The 19,246-nt window shown below is 48.8% G+C and overlaps 1 pseudogene; it reads left to right on the top strand.

Moving 5' to 3' along the window:
- The window catches only part of LOC119405178 (Down syndrome cell adhesion molecule homolog), a 591,162-nt pseudogene that overhangs the window by 386,840 nt on the left and 185,076 nt on the right, over nucleotides 1-19,246 (top strand).

Genomic DNA, 19,246 nt, shown 5'->3' with positions numbered 1-19,246 from the left:
TCCCAGAGCAAGATAAAGCTGCGCACAATATACGTGTGCGTAGGTTTGCAAGTAGGCGACAGTAGCGACGTCGGTTTGGGGCTATACTGATGATAGACCTGGCTCGGTGGGTGCAATCTTTATAAGTTACATCCGAAAGCTGAGGGAGAATTCGGTAGAGTCCCGAATAACGCGTCAGATATATTTTCTATATACCGATACAACAATATGGTGATTACAGCAGCATGAGGGAATTCAACACTAAATTTCCCTGCGGTGTCCATCCTATCATGGCTTCTGGGAATCCTGGTAAGGAGTCGGGGCAACGCTGGCATTCTGACGGACGTGAGCTTCTAGAAAGATTGCTTCGATAGTTTATGTGGTGGGTGAATGTAGTCCTGATAGTAGTAGCCTGTACACGGACAAAACAGGACCACTGTCAAAGAGACTAGAGGCGTCATGGCGGGGCGAGTAATACGCTAATGCGGAGTGGCTTGCTCATTATTGCAGTAGAGTTTTTGGCTCATGGCAGAGTTTTCAATGCTCTACCACATATTCCCCTTCGAATTTTATTAACAACTAAAGATCCGAAAAATCAAATTTATCACAACGCGCAACTAAAAGACGCAGAAATCATACTTTTGTTTAATTGAGATATGAACAGTTTCAAAGCATTTATCAAGTATGATTTATCAGGCGACTGGCACGCGGCGTGTCTGAAAAACGATGAAGAAGTGCTAAAATGCAAGTAATAGAGTTATCGAGTTTTACGCAGCTGTTAATTAAGCCATGTGTGGACTTACGTTTCCTGTTAATAACAATATTCTCTTTCACATTAGCCGCTGACTTTTCTTTACGCAGACTCCACTCGAGAAGAGTTCCTACCGCTCTACAACAGTCACAAGTACGGCTTGTTTCCGAATGGCACTCTATCAATCCACCAGTTGGAGCCTGAGGAGTCGGGGTACTACCTCTGCAAGGCCTCCAATGGCTTCGGCGAAGACCTCAGCAAACTTGTTTTCCTAACAGTCAAACGTAAGTTGTTTTTGTTTATTCCTTCGTTGTTGTTAAACTTGTAAACTGTGTCACCCAGTTATTTCGCAAATATGCACAGCGTGCGGGTCTGCACGCATTGCATATTTATTAGTACTACCTTAGGAATATAGTCTTTTTGATGTTATTAGGATGTGATCATAGAATTGTGCAGTGCTCCTCCATGTTTCTTTTACAGCGTTACAATGTTTGTCATTTGACACGGCCCCGTTAAGGCACCTACAAGCCCACTTTACAATATCTTGCATTCATTCTCCGTAGACAAATTTCATTGTTTGCGCAAGCATGCAAGCCCCAATTTTGTCCATCATTTCTACCCGCAAAGTCTTCGTTCCTCCCGCTAAGAGCTCTTTGAACGTTTTTCACTAATAGTATCAGTAGCAGTTAATTCTAGTGCGCCCCAGTGATAGGCCGCTCAACCCAGATGGGCTGCCTACTTAAGAATGCAGGATGTTCAACAGTACGCCGCATTGCTCCATTAACGCGTTTCCGCAAGACTTTCTTACCTCCGCACGGTGCTGTCTCTGGCATGCCGTCGATTAATAATGCACAGAGCGCACTTAAGACATTGCGCAACTTCAAACGCTTCCAGCCCCGAATGTCTCAAGCACCCCGCTCACCCGGTTCGCTCTGAACACGAAGCCCACCTCCTTTTCGGTAAACAAGGCCTTGTGTATTTGTATAACGACCAGGACATTCATTCGCCTCAAGAAAAATCGTATATCGCTGCTCTTAATTTCACTACGCATCGCAGCCACTTAAAGAAAGGAACTGGGCGTATCTTGCACTAGTGGCGCAAGGCAATAGACACAGCAGAGCTGATCGGCACTTAACTGGTCCTGGCCTTTCGAGGTTTTGCCAAGTTTTGTTAGACAACGCGAGGTTTTTTGTACGCGGCGGACGGACTAACGCTAGGCTTAAACAGCTCTGCTGTCAGGAGTGATGACAGCTATGCAGGCATGCGCCTGCTTTTGACGTCAATGAACATTTTGTATTATGCCACACTGCACGCAAGTACCGAATGTCATTGTCAAAAAAAAAAAGAAAAAAAAGGGAAGCTGGAAGTCGAATATCCTAAGATCAGTGCAAAGATATGCCGTCACGAACACGGCCCTACGAAAGCATTTCACCGAACAGCATTTCACATAGGAGGCTGCCTTATTATAGTTGACTCGTTTGACCTAATCGAATAGTAAAGTGTCAGATTTCCCTTCATGTGTTTCGAAAGGCATATTTTTGATCAATTTAATAGCTGTGCGGAAGTGAAAGCTATAAACTTACACAACTGCCGAATACTGAGAAACTGAACTGTCAATCACAGTATCACAATTGAAGAGGTAAAAGCACCTGGTAGTACGAAGCGCCTTTGATATGCTGTAAAAACCGCACCACAGAGTCGCACACTGCCTCCAGGACGTCCGTTAATAAAACGGAGGCAGCATTACCCTTTCTCTCTGTCATAATACCCCTCTCTTTCCACCGCAGCGCCCTCGGCGCATTCCAATGTGGAATAAACGTGGTTTCATTCATTCATTACATGCAGATATATGGCGTATTTCTTCGTTCAGTGTTTGAGAATCATTGCGGTTGAACATTGCAGGCACTAAAAACTACGAACATTTTAATTCTTGGGAGCTGACGACGTGTAATGGGCGACAGTCACATGGAATCCGTATTTACTCTTGCGAGAACGCTTGCACCCGCACTTCGCAACACGACCGCAATTTACAGTTTGTTGACAACATACTCGGACGTGTATGAACTACCTCACGGACTGAAATTGCTGCTAACAAGTTTTTTTTTTCAGATTTATTATTGAACACACGGGCCCTCATGGTTGCGCACACAAACAAATCTGAACCAACCTCCAGTACCATGTCCAGCGCTGCATTGATTCCAGCGCCAGGCTTTCTTTAGCGACAAGTGTACACTGGCTTTCTACAGAATATTTAAAGCTCAAAATACGTTATATTCTATAGAGCTGATTACGCCAGCTCGGTTAAAAATGAATTTCAACGTAGTAGTTAGCGTTCCAAGTTAATGGTTTCTTATCGTGGAAAGCACAGTGCGAACGGACGGCAAAGCAAATAATGAACGCAAGAAGCTGTAATGCGTTGTGCCCGCCTCCTCCCTGTATAATGTCTTCTTTGTTCGCACGCTGTGTGTAGGGGAGCTGCAATAGAGTAAATACGTGCTGCATAAAGAGTTGGCACTAATTATTCTGCACGCGATTCCAGCAACACGGCGACGGAAGGCGACCAGTAACGAATTACCCTCGCGGTATACCTGCCTCCACGCCCTACTCGTTCTCTCTCTCTTCTTGTCGTGATAGGAAGGGCAGGCAACCAGCAAAAAAAGAAAAAAAAAACTCAGAGGGTCCCTTATGTATTCGCCTAAGTCGACTCGAAGGTGAAAGCCATCCGGTGTGGCTATCTTACCGTCCACTTTATATCGACGTCCAGCGTTCACTAATTGACTTCCGCTAACTGAACTTTCACTAATGTGCTCTAATTCACTACTCGCTTGATTTGCTTTTGTTATCCTCATATATATGTAAAGTCACGCTTCCACTCGCTTTCGTATGGCTTTCTCTCCCGTAGACCTCACTAAGCGGAGTATCGCGAACGCCGCTTTTTTAACAGGGACTGAGGTGTTAATGCTCGCAGAGAATCGTCCCTGCTCTGCAAAAACTATCATCATCATGAACGCATATGTGCCACAGAATTTAGGCAAATCCCACTACTCACCGTTCCGGCGTGGCCTGTAATAACCCTGATGGGTGAGAGAACGAGTACAGAGAGAGATAGAGAAAGAAAGAAAGAGACAGCAAGAAAGATACAAAGAAAGAGAGAGACAGAAATAGTTGACGAAAAAAATTCTTCGCGAGGTGGGATTCGAAATCGCATACCCCGGATCCGAAGGCGAGCATCCTAACCACTCGGCTATCCAGGCACGCTAGCGGAGCATAGCATAGCCTTTTATAGTATAGTGTAGCAAGGAGGGGGAAAAGGGAAGTGAGCATGAGGAGTAGAGGTGTGATGGTGAGGAGGAGGGAAAGGAGGTGGTGAGAGAGTAAAGCGTAGCACAGAAAGAATGAGAAAGAGAGAAAGAGAGAAGATCAACGAAAGAGAGAGAAAGAAATAGACAGAGAGAAAATAAGACAGAAAGAGGAAGCAAGCATCGCGCCACCTAGTGATACCGCACCACCTGGCCAAGCCGCGCATGCGCAGTAGCTAAGCCACGCCCACCTACGGAGACATCGCGCGCTACCTCCGCTCTACAGTGCATATCCTGCCTGCGCCCGATCGTGCCGAGACAGTCATGGGGCGTCCTAGGAAAGTGGATGCTCCCGAGGAGGAAGCCGCGCATCTCGAAGCTAGACGAGTCGCTCGACGGCGAGTACGAGCGGCGACGGGCCCGTGCTTCGCTGTGACAAGCTTTGCGTGACTTAGTGCAAACTGCCCGCATTTTTTTGCCGCTCTCCAAGTGGCTTCGCGGAAGCTTTCCATGACATCTTCTGCGCTAGGGAATAGTCTTTTTTATCTTCTTCCTTATCGCCTCGGTTTCAATCCTTTGCAACGACGAAGTGAGAGACGCGCGAACGCCGTTTTAGGAGCTTGCTCCTTATGCCCGGGGCTTGTCCATTGCCGTAGTAGCCGCTAGTTCTCATTGCTCCCGCTAGCTTGGCTCAGCGCACGCTCGCGCGAAAGAAAAGTCTTCTTCCTCTTGTTCTTCGAGCGCCTTGATGATGATATTAACGCAGGCAAAACTACATATAGCATAGCCAACTGTAGCATGCGGCGCTCGCTCTACTCCGGCGCGTGCTCTAGTTTAATAGGAGACCGCTAAAGGGCCACAGCTGCGCGCTTTCTCTCTCTTTCGACAGTCGTCAGTCAGTGCACTTCGATAGTAATAACATGAACGAAGAAAACAAGGTGGTGGAGCGGAGGGCTCGCAAGGCAGCAGCAGCGTGGGCTCGCCGCCAAGACCCTGCGGTGAGAGCTCGCGAGGCCGCAGAGAGACGTCAGCGTCGTGGACCCCGAGATACAAGCCGCGAAGTCGAAGCAGCGCGGAAGCGGCGGCAAGAGAACCTCCAAGAGGTACGGGCGCGGCATGCAGTGGTCAAGCGCCGAAAGCGGTCGCTACCTGAAGTTGGTGGCGCCGATGCGCGCTTCAAGCGCGATTTCCTTGACCACACGTTCGGCCACAGCTGCAAAGTATGCGACCGCTTGTGGTTCGACAACAACCTGACGACAATCGCTACTATAACAACGTGTCACGCGTTTATATGACAGTAGAGGAATTGTACGGAGCATGCACAGTTTACCCTATTATCTCCGAGAAAACTCCTCTAACATCATTCACTTCGTGGTTATCGTGGGGATTTTTTTTAATCACGCGAACGCCGCAAGTATGAAGTGTTCGCGCAGTCCGCGCGCCTCGATCCACGAGGCTGGCGGTTTGTTTTCTTGTTATCCATGTGCTTTTTTGTACTACACGCCGGCTTGTCGGGCAGGTCGCTACATTAGCACACATGCTATGGGAGTGCGGGTCGCTCGGCCCGACTTACAGCAAGGCCGAGTGGGATGCGCTTCTACCCAGTCCAAACCTTCAAGACCAAATCCTGGCCGTCCAGTGCGCCCGCGACAGGGCCGTTAGGCTAGACCTGCCGGTCTCCACATGGGAGTAGCTGGACTTTCGTAACTTCTGTGTAGCACGAATGAATTTGTAGCATACCGACGAATGGCCGTTCCATAGAATGATGAGCCAAGGTGTAGCGGTGAAAGAGCGAGGCATTCACCAGTGGGATCATCTCTTGGTGCAAAGGCGCGAGCGCTGATCGCGAGCTGTGGTTGCGGATCCTGCTTGTTTCTCGCTAGACCTGCGGTCTGCCTGCTACGAGACGTCGTCAATAAACACCCTTGCAAAGTGGGTAGTTAAATCTGGAACTTCGAAGCCGGAAGCTGCCCACTGCGCCGACAATGCCTGATCCAGACCACCGAGCAAGGCACCGCCCAACAAGGCACGGCCCAGTCGCCGCTGGTCATCGTGCCTACCACCCTGCGCCAACGCGATCCTCCCTTCTTCAACGGCACCGAGGACCAAGATGTGGAAGATTGGCTGCTGTTATTTGAAAAGGTGAGCGCCGCCAACAAGTGGGACGACCCCTCGAAATTGGAGTATGTCCCATTCTACCTCAAAGACGTCGCCAGCCTGTGGTTCCACAATCACAATTCGGAATTTTCCACGTGGGCCGCTTTCAAGACCATCTTGGCAGCTGTGTTTGGTCGCCCCGCAGTACGCAAGCTCCGTGCCGAGCAGCGCCTACGCGGACGTGCGCAAAAGCAGGGCGAAAACTTCACCAGCTACATCGAAGATGTCATCGATCTATGCAAGCGCCTGAACCCTGAGATGACTGAACAAGACAAGATCCGACATATATTGAAAGGCATCGACGATGATGCTTTTCAAATGTTGCTGGCGAAGGACCCACGTACCGTGTCCGAGCTTGTGACTTTGTGCCAGAGCTTCGAAGAACTTCGTAAGCAACGCGTCTCAGTTCGGAGGTCTATGACAGCAGACGACTCCCTCGTCGCTTTGACCGTCGGTGGTGATAACACCCTGTTGGCGCAGATAAAAGAATATGTACGCGAAGAAGTGGCTCGACAGCTCTCGTGCCTGTCGTATTTGCCGACCACCGAAGTGCCCACGAACTGCCTATCGCCGACTATCACACAGGCTATTCAAGAGCAGGTCTCCGAGCGTTGCCGTTGCCGTCCGCCTCTTCACCGACACCTGTCGCCGCACCACTGACTTATGCAGCTGCCGCAGCAAGGCCGCCGCGTCGTCTGCCGGTATCGCCCCCACAACCTGTGCGACCGTCCACCATGCCATTTTCTGCTACACCGCAGCACTACGGAAATCCTGGCGCACTGCTGACAACCGGCCCATCTGCTACGCTTGCGGGAATCCCAGGTCACGTTGCACGCCTATGTCGTCGGCGCTTCGCGGTGAACCCGGAGGCACCAAGATATCACGACTACTCGTTTCGGCCGCCATACCGCGCGCCTCACACGCCACCTGAAGTTTACGAACGCGACGTGCAAGCTGCTCCCGATACCCAAACCTTTGCTTCTCGATGCTCTGCTACCCCTTCACCACGTCGTCGTTCTGTGTCCCCTATGCGTCGACGACCTACCCCCACTGAGACGGAAAACTGACTGCCGCAGCTCCGGAGGCACGAGCTGCGTCATCGTCCTATTCGTGTAAGTCCTCGCCTGTCCCCCGCCAATCTTATTGATGTAACTGTCGAAGGTGTACGAGCATTTGCGCTCATCGATACTGGTGCCGCAATATCCGTGATCAGTCAAAGACTCTGCCGCTCTATTCGTAAAGTAACGACGCTTTCTCCCGTGGTTTCCCTCAGCACTGCGAGCGCACAAAAAATTGAGCCCGTTGCGGCGTGTACAGCCAAAGTGGTAATTCGGGACGTGTTGTACACCATTGAATTTCTCGTGCTGGCTTCATGTTCCCACGATATCATTCTAGGATGGGATTTCTTATCACGCCATCACGCCGTTGTCGACTGCGCTCGGGCCGAAGTGGAACTATCTGCGTTTCGTGAAGCGCCTTCTGTCGATGTGACCGTATCTGCTGTGACCAACCTTGTCGTCGCGACGGACATTGACCTCCCTCCTTTCAGCGCCGTATTTGTTCATGCCTACTGCGCTTCCCTTTCTGACGTTACTGTTTTGTTCACGCCATCTGACATCTTCGGTAGCCGCCACCACACGTCGCTGCCATTCGCCGTTCTGGCGCTTCAGTCAAGACACCACCGGGATATTTATTTCTAATCCCAACTCGTGTCCTCTCAATTTGCGCCGCAACGAGACGCTCGGCCACATTCAGCCTATCGATGAAGGCGTTATCGTGCCTCTTGATCTCTACGACACCAAGTTGAATCCGGAACTGAACGCGTTGGTTCCTCACCTTGCGTCGGACAGCGTGTCCTCAGATGCATTTCACCGTTCCATCGACAGCCATCTCGCTCCGGCTCAACGAGAGCAGCTTCTTGCCCTGCTGCATGAGTTCAGACGTTCGTTTGACTTCCCCCAAGCGGCGCTAGGTCGAACAAACACCATTGTTCACACAATTGACACCGGGGACAATACTCCTTTGCGCCAGCGCCCCTATCGTGTGTCATCAGCGGAGCGTCGTGTCATTACAGAGCAAGTTGACGACATGCTACAGCGCGGAGTCATCAAGCCTTCTTGTAGTCCTTGGTCTTCCCCAGTTGTACTCGTCAAGAAGAAAGATGGTTCCATCCGATTCTGCGTGGACTACAGGCGCCTGAACAAAATTACGAGAAAAGATGTTTACCCTCTTCCCCGCATAGACGACGCCCTCGATTGTCTCCAAGGTGCCGAATTCTTTTCTTCGCTAGACCTGCGTTCGGGTTATTGGCAGGTCCCAATGGCCGAGTCTGATCGCCCGAAAACAGCGTTCGTCACACCGGATGGCCTCTACGAATTTACAGTAATGCCTTTCGGACTTTGTAATGCGCCCGCAACGTTCGAGCGAATGATGGACGGCATTTTACGCGGTCTTAAATGGAAGATATGCTTGTGCTATCTTGACGACGTTGTCGTTTTTTCACCCGATTTCACCTCGCATCTCACTCGTCTCAAGTTCTCCAGTGCCTTACCAACGCAAACCTTCAGCTTAACCTGAATAAATGCCACTTCGGGGCTCGGCAACTCACCATACTTGGTCATGTCGTTTCAAAAGACGGCATCCTCCCCGACCCTGACAAACTTCGCGCTGTTGCTGAATTTCCCAAGCCGACTACAGTTGAAAGAACTACGGAGCTTCGTGGGCCTGTGCTCATATTTTCGTCGCCTTCCCGGAACTTCGCTTCCATCATCGCCCCGCTCACCAAACTCCTTGCTGGCCCGGCGGATCTTTCGAATTGGACACAAGCCTGTGACGAATCCTTCACTACTCTGCGCCAACCTACTTACTTCGCCGCCCGTCCTGCGCCATTACGACCCAACTGCGCCAATCGAGGTACACACAGACGCCAGTGGCGTTGGCCTTGGTGCAGTACTCGCGCAACGCAAACCTGGTTTTACGGAGTATGTGGTCGCCTATGCCAGCCGTGCCCTCACTAAGCCGGAAGTCAACTACTCTGTAACCGAAAAGGAGTGCCTCGCGATTGTGTGGGCGTTAAACAAGTTTCGCCCCTATTTGTACAAACTTTCGACGTGGTGACTGACCATCACGCACTCTGTTGGTTGGCGTCGCTAAAAGATCCTTCTGGTCGGCTTGGACGTTGGGCACTTCGCTACAAGAGGTTCGACATTCGCGTCGTCTACCGATCGGGGCTGAAAGCATTCTGATGCAGATGCTCTCTCACGATCACCCGTGAAATCCGATGAAAAGGAGAGCTCAACCATTGACTTCCCCCTCGCCGCTGTTAGCGTCACCGACATGCCATCTGAACAGCGGAAGGACCCTTGGATTGTCTCTCTTGAATATGCTCTCCGACTCCTCAACTTCCGGATACCCGCGGGCTCTTCGCCGCCAGGCAACGCATTTCGCAATACGGGATGCCCTACTATACCGTCGCAATTATCAAGTGGCGGGTCGTAAATGGCTGCTCGTCATACCCCGCCATATGCGGTCTGATGTCTGCGCATATTTTCACGCTGAACCGCAACATGCACACGCTGGTGCGCTATAAACGTATGAGCGGATCCGCCAACGTTACTACTGGCGGGGTATGTACACATTTGTGCGAAAATACATTCGCTCATGTTCCATGTGTCAACAGCGTAAGACATTTCCTCATTCACCCGGTCAACTGCAGCCTCTACCATGTCCTGCACGCCCATTTGACCGTGTTGGGATTGACCTATACGGCCCACTTCCGTGCTCTATTGCTGGTAATCGATGGGTGATTGTAGCTGCCGACCATCTGACAAGATACGCCGAAACGGCAGCGCTACCTTCGGCTGGTGCTCGTGACGTTGCCACCTTCATCTTGCATCGGTTCGTTCTTCGTCATGGGGCACCACGGGAGCTACTGAGTGACAGAGGTCGCGTGTTTTTGTCTGAAGTTCTACAACAGCTTCTTCACTCATGCCGTACAGTGCACCGCACATCAACGGCCTACCACCCTCAGACGAACGGCCTAACGGAACGTTTCAACCGCACACTGGGAGACATGATTACTATGTATATTGATTTGGACCACTCCAATTGGGATGTCATTCTCCCTTTCGTGACGTACGCATACAATACTGCGACGCAATCCACAACAGGCTTTTCCCCATTCTTTCTTTTGTATGGCCGCGAGCCATGCAGCACCCTTGACACAATACTGCCGTACAATCCCGATACCTCAGAATTCAGCCCAGTTTCCGAAATGGCCGAATATGCTGAAGAGTGTCGTCAGCTCGCACGCTCATTCACGGCGGATAATCAAGCCCTCCAAAAAGATCGCCATGACCGTGATGTGGCCCAGGACACTTTCCCCGTCGGCTCTCTCGTGTGGCTTCGACTGCCTTTTCACTCTCCTGACCTGACTCCCAAGTTTGCACCGAAGTATACCGGCCCTTACCGCGTCATCCAGTGCCCCTCTCCTATCACCTATGTGATTGAGCCGGTCCAGCCGTCCACGGACAAGCGCCGTCTTGGTCGTGAGACGGTCCACGTCAGTCGCCTCAAGCCCTGTTACGACCCTCCTGTCCTCTCGTCACCTTGAGTCGCCAGGATGGCTCCTCTTCATCGCCGGGGTATTGTAGCGGTGAAAGAGCGAGGCATTCGCCAGTGGGATCATCTCTTGGTGCAAAGGCGCGAGCGCTGATCGCGAGCTGTGGTTGCGGATCCTGCTTGTTTCTCGCTAGACCTGCGGTCTGCCTGCTACCAGACGTCGTCAATAAACCCCCTTGCACAAGGATGAATTTAGCGAGAGATCTACTGTCTATCTGCAGTGATTTCCCTCAATATTCCCCCGATAATTCTACTTGTCACACAATAAAGGTTCTGAGCTAGTTTAGTGTTTTTGCATGTGTAACCTGACTTAGAAAGAAAATTCACGAAGAACGATATATGCTGTTTTCATTATTTATTCTATTCCTTCACCAAATTTCGTAATCACCAGACGCGCTAAGAGCAATTTTTAGTTCTGTGCCCTTTTGAACACCTACTCTGTTTGTTTAGAAGTGGAGATCCTGTCCTTAACGCCACACAGCTAGTTCTCGTAATATTTTTTTTTCGTCTTGACTCTGTTCACTTGACAAATAGACATACGGGAGGCCGTTTTAGCAGCCGTGCGTTTAACGTTCGGTTCAGCGCGGAGCGGGGATTAGCAAGGCGAAATGTCTCCATAGCGATGGCCGTTCACGCTTTCGCGATCACTGCCTATGGGGAACAATTTTAAGCGGCCGTCGTTCTTGCGCGCCAAGTGACAGGAGGAGCGTCGCTTCACGGACGCGCCTCCAGCGATACGTTATATATTAGATGCTATTTGGGGCGCTTATTGCGGGCCGAGAGTGGGTTTAACCCTCAAATGGAACGCCACCAATCACGTTCGCGAAGGAAAGCCCACCCCTGAGGCTTCTGCCATAAAGCGCGGCCACCAAGCGCGCTCCAGTAATGGAAGACAACAAAGCCGGGACGAGGAGAGACAAGTGGGCCGGGCAAGCAATGGGCGCTCGATGGGCGACCGGGCGCTCTTCTCGGAGGACCCAATATAGCTCGAACAGGACGCGCGCTCCCATAGCCGCTTGCACCAAGATCAACTCGTCTCCCTGCCTATTCCGCTCTGTTTACCCCCAATAAGACTGAAACCTTGGGCGTGTGCCCACTGCTGTCTGAAGACACTACGTAGATCGCGCGTATAGATTTTCGCATGCCCTTCTTCTTTCTTTCTTTTTTTTTCTTCTTGGGTCTTATTCTTTGGCATACCTGGTAATACGCTATTATCCTGCCTGCGCGTTTGAGACGTCCTCTATTTTCCAGATTGTATTTTTTTTCTTTAGCGTACGTTTGTGTTCAAATCATCGCTACATTTATCACATGCTGTCGTCTTCGGGGGTGCAGAAAAAATAATACACGATACGACAAGTTGGTTATGTCCCCGAATGCTAAATCAATAGAAGTGTTTTTATAACTTTATTGAAACGCTGTTGGAACGCGTTTTGATTCTCAGCCGGGATAATAAGATTGGCTGTTTCTATTATGATTCGTGTTTGATAACACGAAAAGGAATGCTGTTTACGGAAGTTAAAGGGGACGCTTCGAGTCCTCTTTAAGCGGCTGTAAGCACTGTCTGTTTCTGCGCTAGCAAAGATCAGTTCTACCAGTTTTAAAGACGATAGTCTTTCTTGGGGAAGTTAAACGCAGAAATTTTGGTCTGTCTTTCTGTCTGTCTTTCTGTTTGTCGGCACGTCCTCGATTCAACCACTCGGCCAAAGTTGAACCACTTGCCCAAGGGCCAGCCATCGTGAACGGCTGACTAGGTTCATACTTGTGTACATTGTTGATCAAAAAGCAAACATTACGCATATCTGAGGCGCAACATCACTAGGTAAGCATTAGGCGGTGTGTTCCTTTAACAGAAAATACATAGATACGCAATTTAAAGACCTTGATGGTATGCGTTTAACGTTGAGACAGTAACGCGTTTATTAAAGATTGCCACAGCTGAAGCGATCAGCGCTCCAAGCCGAGCAAGCGCGAGCGCCAACAGCCACCGTCTTCGTCTTCTTCTTTCGCAGGCGTTCTTGTCTGCGCCGTACCATGTTACAAATCACTCCCCCGCGGAAAAGGAGCCATCCTGGCGACCTAAGGAACAGGTACAGCTGGTGGGTCATAATGCGGCTTCAGTCGATCGACGTTAACAGTCTCGCGGCCGCGACGACGGCGGCCCGTAGATGATTGAACAGGCTCAATCATATAGTTAACTGGGGATGCTTGACGCAGGACGCGGTAGGGGCCTTCGTACTTAGGCAGTAGCTTTGTGGAAAGGCCAGGAGTGGAGGAGGGAACGCGAAGCCACACCAACGTTCCAGGCGAATACGACTGAGGAGGCAGGTTTTCGTCGTGACGGTCCTTCTGGCCCTACTCGCCCTACAATGTTACAACCCTAGTTTCTTAAGCTGCGCTGAAAATGCGACTGCGCTGAAACTTGTCTTCCTCCGTGCCCTCTGCACAAGCTCATGTTGGTTTCGGTTTCGGTTCAGTATTGCATTGTACGAATGACAGGGATCGCCGCTCTGGCATTGCTGTGTTACCCAGGCGACGTGTAAATAAAAGAGTGTGTGGAGAGTACTCGTTGAGTGCGGACGTTTCTTCTCCTTCGGCGCATCGCGCCAAACAGCGTGTTCGGGCTGGCCGGCGTCCCCCACCGGTCGCGTTGGTCACCGCCGGTCTTCGCCTGCCGCTGCGCCGGGAGTACCAGCCCGCAACACAGCACTCGTGTTTCCCGACGTATTGCAGATGGCGTCCCTTTGTACTTTTCTTCTTTCACTGCTCGGAGAAAATGTGCAGCGAAGGCTACAAGATGCGTGTGTGTGTTGTCCACCGTGTTTTTATTAGACAGCCTCAATCCGTTGTCCGTTAGCCGAACCACAGAAGAATCAGCCGCACCTACACTGCGCATTAAACAAGCACTGCTAAAAACCTATTTTTGGTGTCCTCTGCCATAACGCGGTTGATAACACCATATATTCTTGTTGTGGGCGTCACGAAGAAACTGAAACGATTCAACCAGGATACCTGAAATGAGTCAACCAAGACATAGTTCAGAAATCATATGATGGTAGTGCTCGACATGTCAATCTTGCGATCATCAATCATTGTCATGCGTGGGCGTGCTTCTGCTGCACCTGGCACTGCGTGTAATTCCTTATTTGTCTCATACATGAAATGCTTATCTAAAGAATTGGTCGGCATCCACTCAAGAACTTACCTTCAGAATGGTATTCAACACGCGTTTGTCAGCGTCGCTTATTTGATCCAACGGCCACCGACATTCTATGGTTGACAGTGGCGTGGCTCTGCAGCTGTACGAGGTCGATCGCGTGTTTCCCCAGCCGTAGGAAATCTCTTCGCAATCTTGGGGAAAAAAAACGCTATGAAAAATCCTGGGACGTGAACGTTCAGGCCTCAGAAGGATATAGTTTGCTGGGCGAGTTCGTAATGCACCGTGACGTGACCAGTGGTGTGTTCGTGTTGTTCGTCATAGTCGTTTTCGCGCTGGTCACGTCGTATCAAGCTCCAGCCACCTCTGGCGACACACGCTATAGCGCTTCGTCTCGCAAAACTGCCTGTCGGAACTCATTCAAAATGGCCTCTGTGTGGTCAGATTCAGAAAAATCAGGGAGGCGGGACAAAGTTGGCAACGTTTGCTGCCGCCTTCTGACATTAGGTTGATTAGAGAACAAGTTAAAAAAAAACAATTTGGAGGTGGGAGCACGCAACCATGCTATAGCGTGTGGATAGACGCCGTTCTCATACATGCGTTGGGGCGGGGCACGCCACTGGTCAGGCATAGGCGCGAGAAGATAAGCACAGAACTGAGAAAGAACGCCTGTCTCAACCGCTTCTTTGCCAATTTCAAGTAGGACTGGATTTATATGGCAGCTGCGGTAAGAAAAGGAGGCTGACTTTATATTTGAGCTGTCAGCAGGTAATGTTTCCCGATGTTGATGGGATTCTGCGATCCACTCGGATACCGTCGACCCAGCCTTCTTTCGTGTGCGGATCGGGGTGGCTTCGTCGATTCTCAAGACAGTTACCGTGCAGTCCGAACCCAATTTCCTCTCCTTTCCCAGAAGAAACTCTCTGGCGTCTTACCAACTGGTGCCGCGGGACCCCAGAATATTTTAAAGAAGTATGATATATGACGGCTCTGCGACAACCTATTCATCTGTTATGGTTGAGTGGAGCACGTCGGAAGGTGTGTCTATTTCCGTGTCGCTCAGTCACAGGAGCTCTGCCAACGCCACGGAAGAAACTGAGCAGGTAGTGGAGGCATCTAAATGCTGAAGTGCTCTGCTTTCCTAGAAAACTGAACAATTTACCATGACTTTCTCAGGGGTTCTTATCATCTTAAGAGACTGCCTACGCTGTCGTTAGCATCAGGGTGCCTTCTCAGATATTACGAGAGCTGAATACTGGAAAGCGAGAACGGCCTGAAGCAACACGTAAAAAGTTAGAGCCCTTCTAGAAAGTAAACTCAATTGGCCGCTCGAGCAGTTCAGTAATGAGTGGCGAAAGAGTTGTTCGTAATATCGCTTGTACTGTTTATGTTGTATTTTGTTCGCATTGCTGTCATGCAATCCACCATGCTCCAGCTTTCCATCATGTTGTATTGTGCGCCGTTAGATTGCAACGACTTCAACAAAGCATCCTGGTAGTTTTGTTCGTATGCCTACCACTCTTGTCTTCAGGCTTTCTCGCCTTGAAACATCCAACATATAGATGTTTTCCATGTACCTCAAAGCCACAACTTCGTTTCTATTCGCTTTGTGCTTCGCTTGAGTTCTTCGATGCACTGAACCGCGTTTTGTTACAAATAACTTGCAACCGAGCCAGCAAGCTTGCTGCGTACCCTCAAATTCTATTCCAAGTGTATACGGTCTGTGAGCTGTAAGGTAAATAACTACAAAGTAAGTGACTCTTAGTTACCCGAGGAATGATTAACTTGATTTTAACATTTATGAACGTTCACCGCACATGACTGTATGAGAGACAAAACCGTATGATGCAGAGTGATGAGAAGCCAATGAAATTCATAGAGCATAGGAAACGCTTTTTTGTTATAGTGTGCAATTGAGGTATAGAAATTATCATGTACAAAATAAGTTCCTCTTTGCTTTTCAATGATGTACTGCCTGTTAACCTTGTGTGGTTGTGTTCAACGAAAAGGGACCCCTGCGTTCACGTATTGCTATACGTGCGCTAGAAGTAATTAGTTTAAAAGTTGCTTAGTGAAGCTTTGCTAATTGTTTCATTTTACAGCGAAGCTGCATATGACTAGGTCATTCGTAACTCCGCGAACAGTTACCTACTCAAAAGAAAATTATAATGGTCATGTACGGTATCTATACCTTCAAATTTGAGAAAAAAGCGACCGTGGCCACCCAGACAGCTCAGACGGCATCGGGCGTAATGGGCAAATTGGTTGACGTAACTGCGACCCTCAGAGTAATGAGAAGTGCACATTAAGACATCGCACTCCGCTAAATTTTACCTAGTCAAGAAAAACCTATACTCAACAGAAAAACTCTAGCCCGTATGTGCCACCGAAATTCGCCAAACCCCACTACTCACCATTGGTCCACTAAAAATAAACAAAATAGTAAGCAAATAAACATGCAAATCACTAAACAAATAAATCTACATATAAACGAGATTAGTCCATAATGAAGAAATAAAGAGGTAACTAAATAAAAAAATTGGCCGCGTATCTGCGTGCTTCGCTGCAAATGTCGTGTAAAGACGATAGAAGAGGCGCTGTGGGAGATATGGACGCCATCTGGCAATACGTCGGGAAACATGAGTTCTGTGTTGCGTGCTGGTAGTCCCGGCGCAGCAGCAGGCGAAGACCGGCGGTGACCAACGCGACCGGCGGGGACGCCAGCCAGCCCGAAAACGCGGTTTGGCGCGAAGCGCTGAAGCAGAGAAACGTCCGCACTCAACGAGTACTCTCCACACACTCTTTTATTTACACGTCGCCTGGGTAAAACAGGAACGCCAGAGCGGCGCCCACAACCGGCAGCCTGAAGGCCGCCCACAACGCTGCTTTTTCATTTTTTAAATATTTTTTTCACCTTCTTGGCCTTCTCAAAACTAAAGTTTTTCAACACCAACCCATGGGATTCGTACAGTGCAATACAGAACCGAAACCGAAACACAACAATGAACGGAGGAAGGCAAATTTCAGCGCAGTCGCATTTTCAGCTTTGTTGAAACAGCGCTCACTAGACGACGACGAAGTAAAAGAAGGCACACGACAGGCAGCGCCTGTCCTGTGCCTTCTTTTACTTCGTCGTCGTCTAGTGAGCGCTGTTTCAACAATGAACGCATACCAACTCGCTCAAGCTTCCATTCTTATGCATTTTCAGCGCAGCTTAAGAAACTAGGGTCCTTAAAATTACGTATGTATGCATTTTCTATTAAAGGAACACGCCACCTAATGCTTACCTAGTGATGTTGCACCTCAGATATGCATGATATTTACTTTTTGATCGACAACGTTCACAAGTATGAACAGCCATACCAGTTCAAGACGGCTGGCCTTTGGGCAAGTGGTTCCACTTTGGCCGAGTGGCTGAATCGAGGGACGTGCCGACAAACAGAAAGACAGACAGACAGAAAGACAGACCAAAATTTCTGCGTTTAAGTTCCCCAAGAAAGACTATCGTCTTTAAAAGTATATAAATAACCTTCGAGCTGCATTTCTGGGCCACGCCAATCGAGATGGATTTGGTTTAAAGGAGGATACACCAAAGTTAAAAACAATATAAATAAATGTTTAAATAAATTAATGAATGTACGAAATAAATCCGTGTGCTACACATATTCGATGGTCGTTCATCTTCACGGAGTGGAATGGCTCATGCCTTTTTTTTTCATAATAATTTCTTCTGTAATAATGTCTGCCTTTCGAGTAATGTAGTTCTAAGAGTGACTACACGAAGACCAGGAGTGGGCCGTTCAGCGGGTTAGGGTCATCGCCGGGGACCTCGGAAGGTGTTCCTCGAGCGATGGACTCCTGTCAGCCGGGTAACAGTAGCAATAACCGCTGGACAAATAAAGTTTATTCAACTCAACTTAAGTTACGTCTTACACGTGTCACAGTTTATATCTAAATATTCATTTAACGTTAACATTAAACACTATATATATATATATTATAATATATATATATATATATATATATATAATATATATATACTATATATATATCATAATATATATATATATATATATATATATATATATATATATATATATATATATATAGAACGTTAACTAGAACCAAGTATCTTAGAAAAGTGGTTAACCTTAACGGAATGAAACCAACGGCATATGGCTTGCCGTCATGTGGCGCTCGTTAAGTTTTTTTTAAATATTGCGCCTAATTAGGTAACTAAGATCATTGTGCAAAATTTTTCTTGATCTCTTTAGGGCCATGTGCGTTTCGTTACGTTGTAGTGGGTTTGTTTTACAAGTAGCATTCTGTTTACCTGTTAAGTACCATCTGTTTTACAAGTAGCACCTGCCGTGATAGCTTAGCACGTGGGGTGTCACTGCTGCTAAGCTCGAGGCGCGATCTCGATTCCTGGCCGCGCATTTCGATGGGGGCGAAATGCAGTGAACGACTCGTGGGCTTAGATTTAGGCGCGCGTTAGAGGACACCAGGTGGTCGATCCGGAGTCCCCCGCCACGGCGTGCTCATAATCACGTTGCAGTTTTGGCACGCAAGACGCGAGCATTTATTATTGTATTACTGTTTTACAGGTGATATCCGCCACTTCCAATAGCGTTCCTGAAAAGGCGGAACCGCTGTATCTCCAACTGGAGATAGCAAAAGGAAACAAATGAAATTCTTTATATACGGAAAGTAAAAAGTTGTCTGACTGTACCAGTGCGTGCGACCATGTCCATGTTTTCCGAGAACAGAAAAAAAGGACAGACATCCTCTCATAAACTACTCGTTGCTAAAAACAGAAAACGTCACTGACACAGATAGGGCGCACCAGTTTTATTAAAGAGGCATGGTGTTTTTTTTTTTTCGCAGGTTTTTTTTTTTTCTTTACCCGCTTTTTTCTCCTGGTAAAGCTTTTTTCGGTGACCAGCACGTTGCTTATGCTCGAGCAAACTATATCTTCTGCTACGATGACAACCTATATATAGTACCTGCTAAGGTTCCTTGGTCTGGAATTCACGATACCGGTGCTGTTCCCACGCTAACAGACGTTCAGCGTTGCTTAATATTTGGCTCTTACTGCCGTCTGTGCGCGGTGAACTGTAGTTTCCTAGCTGTAGCCACGTTCTTCAACAAAGGCAGCAGAGCATTTGTACCCCTGTACTTTCAGAGCCAAAGAAAGTCCTCAACCTCCTCCTCGTTTGTTCGCATTGTCGTTGACCCTACTGACATTTTAGTGGCTTAAGCAATACGCGAGACTGGGTCGAGGAT

Source organism: Rhipicephalus sanguineus, chromosome 1 (genome assembly GCF_013339695.2).
Source record: "Rhipicephalus sanguineus isolate Rsan-2018 chromosome 1, BIME_Rsan_1.4, whole genome shotgun sequence".
NCBI lineage: Eukaryota > Metazoa > Arthropoda > Arachnida > Ixodida > Ixodidae > Rhipicephalus > Rhipicephalus sanguineus.
This window is presented reverse-complemented; position numbering and strand designations above follow the sequence as displayed.